This window comes from Lissotriton vulgaris, chromosome 5, assembly GCF_964263255.1.
Source record: "Lissotriton vulgaris chromosome 5, aLisVul1.2, whole genome shotgun sequence".
Lineage (NCBI taxonomy): Eukaryota > Metazoa > Chordata > Amphibia > Caudata > Salamandridae > Lissotriton > Lissotriton vulgaris.
Window position 1 is genome coordinate 939,480,049 of NC_141693.1, and position 13,529 is coordinate 939,493,577.

Below are 13,529 nucleotides of genomic sequence, written 5' to 3' on the forward strand. Positions count from 1 at the left end.
CATACACTAAGGAACACTATGAGTTGGGGTACCCCTGTGATTAGCATGACCTCCTCTGTAAGGCCCTAGTGCATAATAGGGCAGGGGGATTAAAACTACCTCTAAGTCAGAGGTGCAAAAATATGCTACTTTAACTAGTAGTCACGTTTGCAGAGTGGTGGAGAAATGGTGAGGGGCGTCCAACCAACACTCAGGAATTCCGCTGCGTCGGACTTACAGGAGGTACCAGCAGGGATTCTTGGCCCCCAAACTCCCTCTGGATAGAGAAAGGTGCCATGGCCTCGGAAGACGTTTTAGCAATCCCACTGTGTGGGACTTACTGGAGGTAACAAGAGGGGTAGTTGGCCTCCAAGGACATCCTTTGGGGCCAAATTCCAAAACTATTACCTCTGGTCAGTCCCACACAGCAGCATTGGTAAGTACTTGTACCAGGCCAAACCCACATTGTCCACCACTCTACAAACACGCTCCCTGGCACCCTCTTGGATGGGGAATGAAGTCCCCTTCACTGCTGGGGGTACTTTAGGGGCCAACTAGCCTACCTTTTACCTCCAGTAAGCCCCACGCAGTGGGATTGGTGAGAGTTAGAGAAAGGCCATGCCCCCTTCCTCCACCACTCTGCAAAGAGGCCTCTTGGCGCGTTGTAAGTTGGGGGATTAAGTTCCCTTGAATCCTGAGGGTCCCTGGGGTCCAAACGGGCCCACTAGGTACCTCCAGTAAGCACCACAGAGCTGCATTGCAGAGGTGTAAAATGGGGTGTGGCCTGGGCCACCTCTCAGCAATGCAGGCCTGTGGCGCTTACTGGAGGCACCTGGTGGGCTAGTTGGCCCCCAGGATTGACGGGGAATACATTTGTGCCACAGGGGGTGTTTGCACAGGCCACCTCAGGCCCGCCACCTCCCTTCACTGTTCAAACACACCCGTCACGCATTTTAAGTTGAGGGATTAAGTTCCCTTGAATCCCGAGGGTCCCTGGGGTCCAACTAGCCCACCAGGTACCTCCAGTAAGTTCCATAGAGCTACGTTGCAGAGAGGTGTAAAAAGTGGCATGGGTGACGGTCCCTGGGGCTTTTGGGGGGGCATTTTAAACGCAAGCCCCGGGGGTGGCAGTCCTTGGGGCTGGGGGGCGCGTGCCCCAGCAAATATGCTAGGAAAGCCCTGAGGGGGTGGCAGACCCCGGGGCTGCGGGTGCACCCGTGGGCCCCCGCAATCACAATATAAACATTGCCCCCGGAACTTGGCCCACCCGGGAGATAAATAATAACAAAGCGCTTCCTTTTTTTATTTTCACAGCAGGATCTGCGGATCTTCTGTGACTTTTGCCTATTTTCTTCTTTTACATTTTTTTTTTTTTTTTTTTTTTGCCCTGGGGTCCTTGTGGACCCCCTAAGCAAGCCTAGGGGATCAGGGTGTTTCTACCCTGCCCCCTTTTCTTGTTTTACGTGTTTGTTTTTCTGTTTTCTTGTGACTCAATTCTGCAGAGTCACAAGATGGCTGCCAACACTTCCTGGTTTGGTGTGTTGACAGCCAATTACAATGAAGCTCATGGTCGTGAGGGTCCGCGGATCCACGGCGACCATAGATATTGAAACTTTTATTTTTGATTTTCTCAGGAACTACTGAACGGATTTACACCATTTACCAAAAAGAGTTCTTTCTGAACCAAGCACTAGCTTTTTGCCAAATTTGGTATAATTCCGTCCAGCAGTTCGAGCTGTAGCCGTGTCTAAATTTTCCTATGGGAAATAGATTTCCCGACCTCTTTTAAAACAAAATTCTCAGTAACTACTGAACGGATTTATACCACTCAAAAAAAAAAAGAGTTCTTTCTGAAACAAGGGCTACCTTTTGCCAAATTTGGTGTAATTCCGTTCAGCAGTTCGGGCTGTAGCAGTGTCTAAAGTTTCCTATAGAAAATAACATGGAGAAAACACGTTTTTGGACCCCCCGCTTACCGAATCACTCTGAACTTTCAGGATAGGAGCTGACCGGGGCAGAACACCGGTTTTACAAATTTCACGAAGATTCATCAACTGGCGCGAAAGTTATTGGGAAAAGAAAAAAGGCTTTTATATATATATCTATCTATCAAGGCGACAGGGATCGCCGAAGCGCGTTTGGTGCCCACAGCAATGCACTTACAAAATTGAAAAAATAAATACCGGCAGTTGAAATTATTTGAAGAGTCCGTTTTTTTCGCTTGTTGCCGTCTGGCAGTGTGGATTGTGGAAATATATATTTTTAAATCGGTGTAAATCAGTTCTGTAGCTTTGAAAATACTAAGGTAAATCCAAGCTTGTATATGCAGGGACAAGGATCTGAGAGTCCCCGTCCTGTAATCTAGTTGGCTGCCTGTAAAAGAAAATAGGAGGTTCCCCTGTCATTTATAGCAGGGAGGGGTATCTTGACAGAGAAAGATTTAGAGTCCCTGTCTTAAACGTAGCAGACTAGGATTGCTGAGTCATTACTCATAGAGGGGGTCTAGCTTAGGAAGTAGGATAATTCTCCATATCACCTTAACAATACAATTTAGTAACACGAGCAAGGCAGAATAGACAACTAAAACAAAGTGAATTAAACTGAAACTACTAGTAGATATACCAGGCAACCAGTTTTTTTCAATTAAAAAATCATGAAATTTATTCTTTACCTCCCGGTTGGGTTACAATCTAAAACATAATAAAAAATCAATTTAAAAAAACCACATACAGTGGTAATACAGTGAATATATGTACAGTCAAAGTAAAAACAGTCGACGCAGCGTTTCGGTACTTTTCAATCTTGACACCTTCTTCAGGACATTTACAACATTTGACTCTATCTGTATTTCAAGTGGGAAGAGCGTTTCAATTGCTTTCCAATATGTTGTGGACTTCTCAGGTATTTAATATCTCTTGAGCTTAAATATAAAGAATAAGATCTTCTATACGCACGGAGGGGCCACCGTTGATAAAGGGAGTAGCTTCTTTGGGTCTTTAAACCTGCTTTGATGTCAGGTAAATCTTTTAGTATATTGATTTGATGAAGACGAGAGCACGGAGGAGCAGGGAGGCCGAACATTTACTAAAAGATATCCTTTTCTACCCATCAAGATGAGAATTGGATTACTAAATATCATCAAATACCTGAGAAGTCCACAACAAATTGGAAAGCAATTGAAACGCTCTTCCCACTTGAAATACAGATACGGAGTCAAATGTTGTAAATGTCCTGAAGAAGGTGTCAAGATTGAAAAGCACCGAAACGCTGCGTCGACTGTTTTTACTTTGACTGTACATATATTCACTGTATTACCACTGTTGGCGTTTTTTTTAAATTGGTTTTTTATTATGTTTTAGATTGTAACCCAACCGGGAGGTAAAGAATAAATTTCATGATTTTTTAATTGAAAAAAACTGGTTGCCTGGTATATCTACTAGTAGCTTCAGTTTAATTCACTTTGTTATAGTTGTCTACTCTGCCTTGCTTGTGTTACTAAATTGTATTGTTAAGGTGATATGGAGAATTATCCTGCTTCCTAAGCTAGACCCCCTCTATGAGTAATGACTCAGCAATCCTAGTCTGCTACGTTTAAGACAGGGACTCTAAATCTTTCTCTATATCTAGTTGGCTGCCAACACTTCAATCAGGAAGTGTTGGCAGCCATCTTGGGACTCTGCTTCAGCAGAGTCCCTGAAAAAACATTCAATAAAAAAAGGGGGGATGAGATAGGAATACCCTGACTCCCTTGCTCTGGAGAGATATATGTGTGTGTATATATATATATACAAACTTGGATTTACCTTAGTATTTTCAAAGCTACAGAACGGATTTACAAAAAGAATTACGTGTAGGTGGAAAAAAGGTTTTGTATGTTTAATGCCTGTAGTTCACTCACTCTCCTTAATGAAGTGAATGCAATGAGGAAAGTTGTTTTCCAAGAGAGGAACTTTGGTTCGCATTTGTGCATGGGCTTAAAAAGGTGGGACCATTAATCTTGTGAGGACTATGTTAAGATTCCGAGCAGGTGGGAGTCTTGGTGGAATGACTATTTAGCCCTTCCATGAAAGCTTTGATCACGGGTGCTCTAAACAATGACAAATGCTGTCTATTTTGTAGATATGCAACTATTGTCGCCAGGTGTAGTCTAATGGAGGTATAAGCCAACGCTGACTGTAGCAAGTGTAGCAGATGATGTTTTGTAAGGAAGCATCAAGAGTGTCGATATGATGGTTACCAAAATACATAACAAATTGCTTCCACTTAGCTGCATACCAGTCTCTTAAAGTAGGTCTTCCAGCCTCCCTAATGATAGTGATACATTCTGGTGGAAGGTTCAAGTATCCAAACACTAAGACTTCAGGAGCCGCATTGTGAGGTTCAGCTGTTTGGGATCTTGGTGTCTTGATTTCTCCATGGCTCTGTGTTAGGAGACTGGGGGTTAAACTTTGCTTTTGATGCAGAACCAGAGAGAGCTCCAACAGGGTTGTGAACCAAGGTTGATGTGCCCATGTGGGAGCTACCAGGATTAGTGTGAGATGTTTGCCTGAGCTTCTGAACCACTAATGGAATGAGTGGGAGAGGCGGAAAAGCGGAGTCCAATATCCCTGACCAGTTCATCCACAGTGCATTACCCTTGGATTACGGGTGTAGGTACCTGGAGGCGAAGCTTCGGCATTTTGCATTTTGGTGTCGAGAGAACAGGTCTATTATGAGGGACTCCCCAACTTTGAAAGTATGGGAGGGGAACAAGAGGGTTACGTTTCCATTCGTGTATTTGCTGCCTCTGCCTGATGAAGAGATCTGGATCAGGTTGTTCACTCCTGGGAGGCGTTCCGCTAGGAGAGAACGTTTGTGGCTAAGGGCTAAGTGGAACAGTTGGAAAGAGTGACCCCCCCCCCCCTGTTTCTGTATGATGCAAGGTGCCATCATTCCCAGTAGTTGCATATAATACAGATCTGGAAGCCAATAATTGGGTTAAAACTGGAGAACTAAAGGCTGAATATTGCGAATTCTGGCTGTGCTGGGAAACGCCAGAGCTTTTTGAGTACCTAGCGTGGCTCCTAAGTAGTCTTGAGTATTGAGTGGTTGGAGGGGTGTTTTTATCACATTGATTGTGAACCTTATTTCATGTAGTGACTGAATTGTTCTGAAAGTGTGCAGAAGACATTGCTGGTACGTACTGGCTTTGATGAGCCAGTTGTCTAAGTATGGGAAGACACGGATGCACTGTCTTCTCAGGTGACCAGCTACTACCGCCAAACACTTTGTGAAGACTCTGGGAGAAGTGGTGACTCGGAACTGGAGTACCTTGAACTGGAAGTGTTTACCCTCTACCACAAACCTGAGGAATTTGCAATGAGTGGGGTGGATTGGAATATGAAAACAGGAGTCTTAAATCTAGAGTAGACAGAAAGACGCCTTTCTGTAGAAGAGGTAGTACTTGTTGAAGTGTTCCCAAGTGGAAATGATCTGACTGAATGTAAAGATTGAGTTCTCTGAGATGTAATATTGGTTTGAGAGAACCATCTTTTTTGGGTATTGGGAAGTAAAAAGAGTACACGCCCGACCTGTGATGATGTGGTGGTACGGACTCTATAGCCCCTTTCAGGAGAGACCGCACCTCTTCTTTGAGGAGGTGTAGGTTATCTGGGGAAAGTTTGTGTGACTTTGGTGGAATGTTTGGAGAAGTGTTGATGAACTCCAGGCAGTAACCAGAACAGATAATTTGTAATACCCAATTGTCTATAATTGACTGCCAGATTGGTAGAAAATCTCCTGTAGTTTGGGAGTTCTCTTTTCCTTGCATTGGACACAACCATGGGGTTTAATGGTAATTGTCCCCTTATACATACTGGGTCCAATGGTGCTGGCTATTATTTCTTATCTACTCTGGAGGTAAGAATACGAGCCCTGACAGGGTCGTTGAAGATGTCATCTACATGCCTGATCATCCCTTTTGATCATGGGTAGTGTGTGTGATGACTTATGCTTGCTACTAAGTGTTTCAAAGAGGAAATCCTCTTCCATGGATTCCTAATGTAGCTGCACCCTATGGTAGTTCGCAGCTCTACCCAACAATTCAATGTAGCCTACACTGTCATCTGGTGGAGAGGGCTTGTTAGGGTACAGGTCAGGATCATTGCCTGTGGGCGAATTGATGTTGTAATCGTCCCATGGGTCTTGTAGTGGCTGATCATCATCCCCATTGCCATCTCCCTCATCCTGGTTGTCAGGTTTATGTTGTGGTGAATTTTCAGGTGAAACTGGTTGAAAATGAGAAAAGGAGGTGATGGCAGAGGAGAAGGGTCGGTTCCAACAGTTCTCTTCTTCAAAGGAATGTGATATTCCTATTCTGTATCAGTCCTTCTCTTTAAAGTCACTTTAGTGTTGATGTGTCAAGTCTGTGGATGAAGATGCAACACTTTCTGTTTCGGATCCTGTTTGTCGATCGGAGCATCAAAACAGTTTTTTTTGGTGATTTCTGCACATCTGACTATATTGATGCCAAAAGTTTTGGTGCCAGAGTCTTAGGCGTTGGTGTCTTCGGATCCGAATTGTGTTTCGGTGCCGAAAGTTGTGGGTCAGAGCCGGACTTGTGTTTGGGGTGAGTCTTTTCGGAGCAGGAAGGCTTTTTAGTAGGCTTCGGTGCCGAGCCGGAAGGCGGGGCATCGGAAGTGTGGTCTCAGTGCCGACTGGGAACCGAGGGCGTGGGTTGGACCAGTCTTCTTTTTATGTGGAATTGGATCTTGGGACGAAGGGGGGGGGGCTGTACTCTCAGTACGTTCTCCATGTGGGATGTCTTCCTCTTGGTCGGAGTCGAGCTCTGAGATGGGGATCCACTCCTGTTCCCCCCTCGGTTCCCATGACCTCTATGGCCTCTTCGTCTGATTGTTGCCCAAAGATGTCCGGAATGGAGCTTGTGTGCTGGCTCTGCATGTCACAACGTCAAGCCTGACAGCCGCGTAGTGTTTTCTTGGAGCGGAAAGCCCAGCGCGCGTCGCAGTCCTGTTCTCTGTGTTCGGGAGACAAACACAGGTTACGCACTTCGTAGGAGTTGGTGCGTGGGTATTTCGCGTCACACCGAGGGCAGAATTTGAAGGAAGTCTGTTCCATCGACTGCGAGTTAGCCTGATGCGGGTAGACTTGATGGCCTTCCACGAGCTTTCCAATCGAAAGATAGCTTTAATAAGTAAATACGATATGCGATAGCAAGGGAGACGCAATCGGAAACAATACCGTTGAGGGGGAGTGTCTTGCGCACCGAGGGAATAAAAGGGATGGTGTCGAACCCGAGCGCATTAATTCACATCTGAACGTGATGGCTGAAAGAAAAAAACAATCTAATAAATGGAGTGGATGCCCATGCGCACTATCACCGAAAGGAGGAGTCAACTACCTTGTGACTGGAAAAGACTTCTTTGAAGAAAAGTAAGTGCAAACATCCAGACCAAACACTAGATGGCGGGCTATGCACAGCATGTGATCTACAGCTCCCATGCCTCTAACCCTTAATTTCTCAAAACGGATTTTCATCACATCACAAAACACCCACTTGCAACACAAAGGTCTTGCTTTCTTCCAAAGTTGATGTAATTCTGTTTAGCTGCTGTTTTCCTATGGGGAAAACGCATTTTGGGACTCATCTTTTTTTTCTTCTTCTTCTCCATCCCTAGACAGAACCCCCCCCCCCCCCCTCCCCCCCACCGCCACTGAAACATTTCGAGAAGGAGCCAAGGAGGATAAACTTTTTTTGAAGAGTTTTGTGAGAAAATTATATGATTTTACCAAAGGACCACTAACAACTGAGACAACAATTAGTAAATAGGTCTTGTCACCAAACAGTTTTTCAATGCCTATTGAGGGAGACCCACTGTGGAAAACATTATACTTACAACAGGCTTTAGAGGCAGCCCACTGCTTACGATTGGTTGGCTTTCTCATGATCTAATTTGCTTGCTTCTAATGTGTTTCTTTTCTGTTCCCCTGGAACAAAGCTTCTTTACCATCCACCTGACTGGGTGGCTTGTATCTTTGCACTGCCTACACTAGAACAACTTTCTCCTTCAGTAATAAATGCTAGAGCATGTGTGTTCTTGCTCTTATACTCTTTAACTGATCCCCACCAAAATCTAACTCCCTATGTTGCGATCACTTTTCCACCTCCAGTTGGTCCATTGTGTCCATTGTGTGCCCTACCCCTTCAGGGCCCAATTAAGAGTTTCTGTGGTGCTAGGGCAGGTGGTACACCACAGCGGTGGCCCCGGACTGCCTACACATGGCTTTCCCAGGGCAGAGCCTCTTTAAAAGGCTTTGGTGCCTGTAAAGGGAATGCCTCACAACGTTCCTGCACAACATGGACTGAAGTCCGTACTGTACAGGAACTGCTGTGCATGCACACAGAGCACAGGTTATGCCCTGCCTCTTTCCTTCTGCCCTGAGTTGTGGGTGGGTGTGTCCCTGCCTCTTTCCTCCTGCCCTCAGTTGCCTGTAGGTGGATCCCTGACTCTTTCCTCCTGCCCTAGCGCAGAGGAACCCCACTGTCAGGAACAGACATCTCAGAAGTGGCCATCCTGCTAAACGGCAGAACCGGTGACCTGACGCCACTGTACGTCCAATTCCTCCTGAACGGGGAGAGTCTGCAATTTGGGATCAGCGCAATACAAGACTATGCCATCCCCAGAAATGACTTTAAGATCCGGACTGAAATGGACAGTTTTGCCCGAATCAGAGACACCAAGCGGAGGATTTTTTGTTGGCGTACTTGGGACACGAATGCCTTTGTAAGCATTGTGTCTAACGTGGCTCCCAAAAAATTCCTGCGGGGAGCCGGTTTGACCTGGGACTTGTCTGCATTGATTGCTAGGCCGAGAGATCGAAACACGTCCTGACCAAGACGAGTGTCTTGAAGCAGCTGTTTGCGAGACTGACTTGAGGAGGCAGTCCAGATATGGAAAGATTTTGACGCCCTGGAGACGCAGGTAAGCCACTACTGGAGCAAATACTTTCGTGAAGACATGAGGGGCGGACCGGAGGCTGAAAGGCCACACCTTGAACTGGAAATCTCTCCGTCCCACCCGGAAGCGCAAGTACTTCCGATGCCTTTGGAGAAATGTACCACGGAAGTAAGCATCCTGAAGGTCGATGGTGGTCATGAAGTCGCCCATGGAGAGAAGACGCAAGATCGCTACTAGTGTAAGCATGCGGAAGGATTGGCTCTTGAGATACCCGTTGAGTGCTCGCAAATCAAGGATCGGTCGCCAGTCTCCCGACTTCTTGAGTATTAGGAAAAAATGAGAAAATAAACCCTTTCCCCTCAGACTTGGGAACCAATTTGACTGCACCTTTCTGAATTAGAAGACAAACTTGATGGAAAAGCTCCTTAAGGTGGGGAGGAGGCGGGCCAGACGGTGGAGTGGGAGGAGGAATCTTGATTAACTCTAGAGCATGGCCCTTTGCCACAATGTCCAGAACCCAGCGGTCTGAGGTGATGGAGGACCACTGAAAAAAAGAACAGGGAGATTCGACCTCCAACACTGGGGGGGGGGGATACACAACTCATTGTCGTTTGGGAGTGGATCCTCTATATGAGGATTTTCCCCTGTAGGATTTGAATGACTGCTGTCGGGTGGACTGCTGTTGGTTGGATGAGTAACGTTGATTAGCTTGGTCTTAGGAACGATATTGAGTGTTTCCTCCACGAAAGGTTGAGGAGGTGCCGCGTCCGCGTGCACCGCGAAAAGGCTGCTCCAGAAACTGTAAAGTCCCCAATGAGCGAGCAGTATCAGTGTCCTTCTTAACGAACTGTAATGCCTCATCTACATGCGCCCCAAAAAGCGACTCACCATCATACGGCATATCAAGGATTTTGGCTTGTACCTCCTGGCGGAAAAAAGGTGGACCGTAACCAACCCTGCCTCCGCAAGACCACTGCCCCAGCAAGCCTGACGAAAGCCAGTACACGCAATGTCAACTGCGCAATCAATAATTTCCTCCAATGTCCTCTCTCCGTGCTGCAGAATCTTTTAGGCTTCCGACTTGGAAGCGTCAGGGATGAGGGCCACCAGGGCAGACAAGACCGACCACATCTGGCGGTCGTAGCGGCCTAAGATGGCGAAAGCATTAGCAGCCCTCACCGTAGTGGATGCCATAGTGGAGAATTTGCGTCCAATAGCATCCAGGCGATGAACCTCCCGATCCGGAGGAGCCGTAATTGGAGATGTTGGATTACGGGAACAACGTTGTGCAGCTTGAGTGACCCCTGAGTCAGGCTTTGGATGAGCATCAAGGCACGCTGGAGAACCAATGGGCGCCTTGTATTTTTTCTCAAGGCGAGGCAGTTGTGCTGGTAGTGAATTTGGGGTTTGCATTAATTTCACCAATTCAGTCCATATAAAATCTATGATGGGTATAGTGTGGACTTGCTTGAACGGTTGATTTTTAAAATCATAGAGGAAACAGTCCTCCTCCCTCTGGACTCTGGACAGCTTGAAGCGCTGGGCCGCTCTATCCATCAGCTGATGGAAACTTGCAATGTCCACCGGAGGCGAATCCCCTGGCTCCACCGGAGGAGGGGAAGGCGTCTGGATTTGGTAGTCGTCCCACTCCACCATGCGGGTGGCATCGTGATCATCATCGTGAACTTCTGCATCTTCCCGTTCTGGAATGACGTTTTCATCATCAACAGGGTCCACCGTAGTGTGTATTTTCACTGACGTCTAAACTTGTGGAGAAGGTGTAGGTGGCTGAGGTGGTGGAACTGTGACAGGAGCCGCCGCAGGCGCAGGCACATGAGGCACAAGCGAACCCTGTGGAGGGGGCGGGAAACGCCGGTTATAGTTATCCAACATATGTTGGAGATTTGAGATGAGCGACAAAGGCAGTGTCGCAGTTGGAACCTGCACAGAATGTTCCTCTGCCTGAGAATATTGGTCGTCATCATCATAACCATAATCCTGACACTGGATAATCAAATCCGAAGGACTGCGTGCCACTCTGAAGGAATCACCACATCATTGTCAGAGTCCTGCTCAGAGCCCGTGGCAAACATGGGCGAGGGAGGCTGTGGATCTGGGATGAACAGATGGTCAACTGGCCGCTGACGACCATGGTGCAAGGGGTCGGCGGCGGAAGAGCCAGACTCGGTGGAAGACAAGGGCACCAAAGGCAATGAAGCAAATGAAGAAGGAACCACCGTTGTCTGTGTCGTCGACTGTGTGGATGACGACAATGGCAGAGGCGTCGACGAAGTCGCTGCAGAGGGATCCGCCGTCGACGGAACAATCGTAGACGGTAAGTTTGTCGACAAAGTCGTCGGCATTGATGAAGCAGCCATCGACGGGCCAGATGACGAAGAAGATTTCTTGTGAACTTTCGTCGACTATGATTTTGCTGACGACGAAGCATATTTCTTAGTCGACAACGAGGCAATAGGTATCGTCGACGAGAGTCTTCAAGCTAAGCGATACCTTAGTCGACATGGAAGACGTCGACGTTGCCATAGACGACGATCCGGAGGCTGATGTCGTCGTCAATGTCGACGATCCGGAGATGGCAGATCTCGTCGTTGGGACGATCGTCCACGCTCACGTCGACGGTGAAACATGTTTCGGAGCAGAAACATGATGGGAGGCAGCAGAAGACGCCTGAGAGCCATGTCTCGTGGGCGTAGAGGTAGTAGGAGGTGGTGAAGACACCGCAGAAGCCACAGACAGGGAACGTTTCTTCCTTTTCAGAAAAGGAGAAGGCATTTCCTGCACACTAATACGCTTGGAGGCTGCTTTAGAAGGACCAGATAGCAAACTTTCTGCATCCGACAGTGCCGAATCCTTATCTTTAAGTCTCTGAAGCCAAATGAGGAGACGGCCTTCCTCTGTCCTTAAGGGTCTTTGTAGAGAAAGTTCTGCAAAACTTGCATTTACCAACCTCATGGTCGGGATAAAGACAATAAATGCACTCCTTGTGGGGGTCTTCAGAGTAAATACGCAATTTCCCACAAGAAAAACAAGGTCTAAATAAAGACTTCTTACTTGAAGACATGCTGAGAAGACTGGAAAACTTGAAGAAGTTTAGAAAACCGAGCAGAGCTCAGGGAGACTCCCTTTATACGACAGGCGGTAGAAAATCTGAGGGTCTGAGCTCTGAGGAGAAGGTTCTGGAAGGGTGCTGGCGCCTGATTGGCTGTAGTTTGGACTAACATAATGACAGGAATGTGTTACAAGTGTTTTCCCTCTCTACCATGTATTCCTATGTAGGAATTGTTTGAGTATTTACTATGTATTTTTCTAGTATATATTTTATGTGTTATGTAGTTACATACATATGTTATTGGTATGTTATTGCTATTTTATTTACCGTGGGATTCCCACTTCGACGACGGGGAATATTCAAGCATGTGAATCTATGAAAGACACTCTAATACTGGAGAAATACAACCATCAATCATCAACCAAAGTAAGATGTTTTCGGAGCTTAACAGCATATATACCGGGAAAATACTTGTAATATTTCAAATTAATACAGACACAAACACGATTTCAATAAAAAAAAATATACAGTGCTTGTCTCGGAGGACGATGTGCTAAAGTGGCAACAATCTGATCGATAGACCGGGAGATTGGAGTGCAAATTCAGATTGGTGTGATCCAGTTAAAATAAATTATGCAGAAAGAACATATGGGAATCAAACATAAATAGGAATAGCACATATAGTGATTTGGCATTAAAAAAAACATAACTTCTTCTCCCAGCGAAGCCACCCATTTCCCAACCAGCCTTTTTCTTACAAATTCACTTAGAACATCATCCCAAAGGATAACCAACATTGTCCTGAGACCATCCCAAGTACCTCGCCAAATCTTTTTAGGAGTCTTGCTGCTATTAAAATTTCATATGCAGCACTCCTCATTTGGATTATCTGTAAGAAGGTCCAAGTACAACCATTTCTTAATTACAGGCTACCCAATAATTTTTAGGTCTATTTGTTTGAACATTTCAGTCCTCCCCAACTTTATTTATTCTCAGTATCAAACCATCTGGTGGACAACACTGGAACTCCATTCTGACCATTACTTCTGTCTGTTATGGATGACTACTTTATTTGCAATTACTTCTTTGCTCTCCACTTGAGCCTTTATGGGTCTCAAGGCTACTTTTAAGGGCACTTAATATGTTGTAACTATTGATCTTCATAAAGTTTTCCTTTGGTAAAACCTGCCATTTTGTTTTTTACAGCATTAGGACTGTTCAGCAGTGGCTTTGCTTCCACTTCAGAGTTATATGAAAAAAACTATCTGTGTGGTCCCTTGCTTTTCTTCTCCACATTTGTGTTCTTTCTGTTCTGCCGGATTCTTCCAGCAGTCACTTCTGGAGGACTCAGACTGAAGATAAGGGAGCGCTTTCTTCCGCTGAGAATTAAATCTAAACCATCACAGCTTAATCTGAGACCCTGGTAGAAGGCCCCCTCTTTTTGACACATCTCGGATGGTCCCGGTTTGGCTTTTACGATCAGGGAACCAGTTCTTTGGTTGTATGTTGTCTGAACAGATGCA

General features: G+C 46.1%; 1 protein-coding gene across 3 annotated transcripts in view; it reads right to left on the reverse strand.

The window, feature by feature from the left end:
* Nucleotides 1-13,529, reverse strand: part of PPP2R2D (protein phosphatase 2 regulatory subunit Bdelta) — a 247,969-nt gene that overhangs the window by 135,101 nt on the left and 99,339 nt on the right. The window lies entirely within an intron of this gene.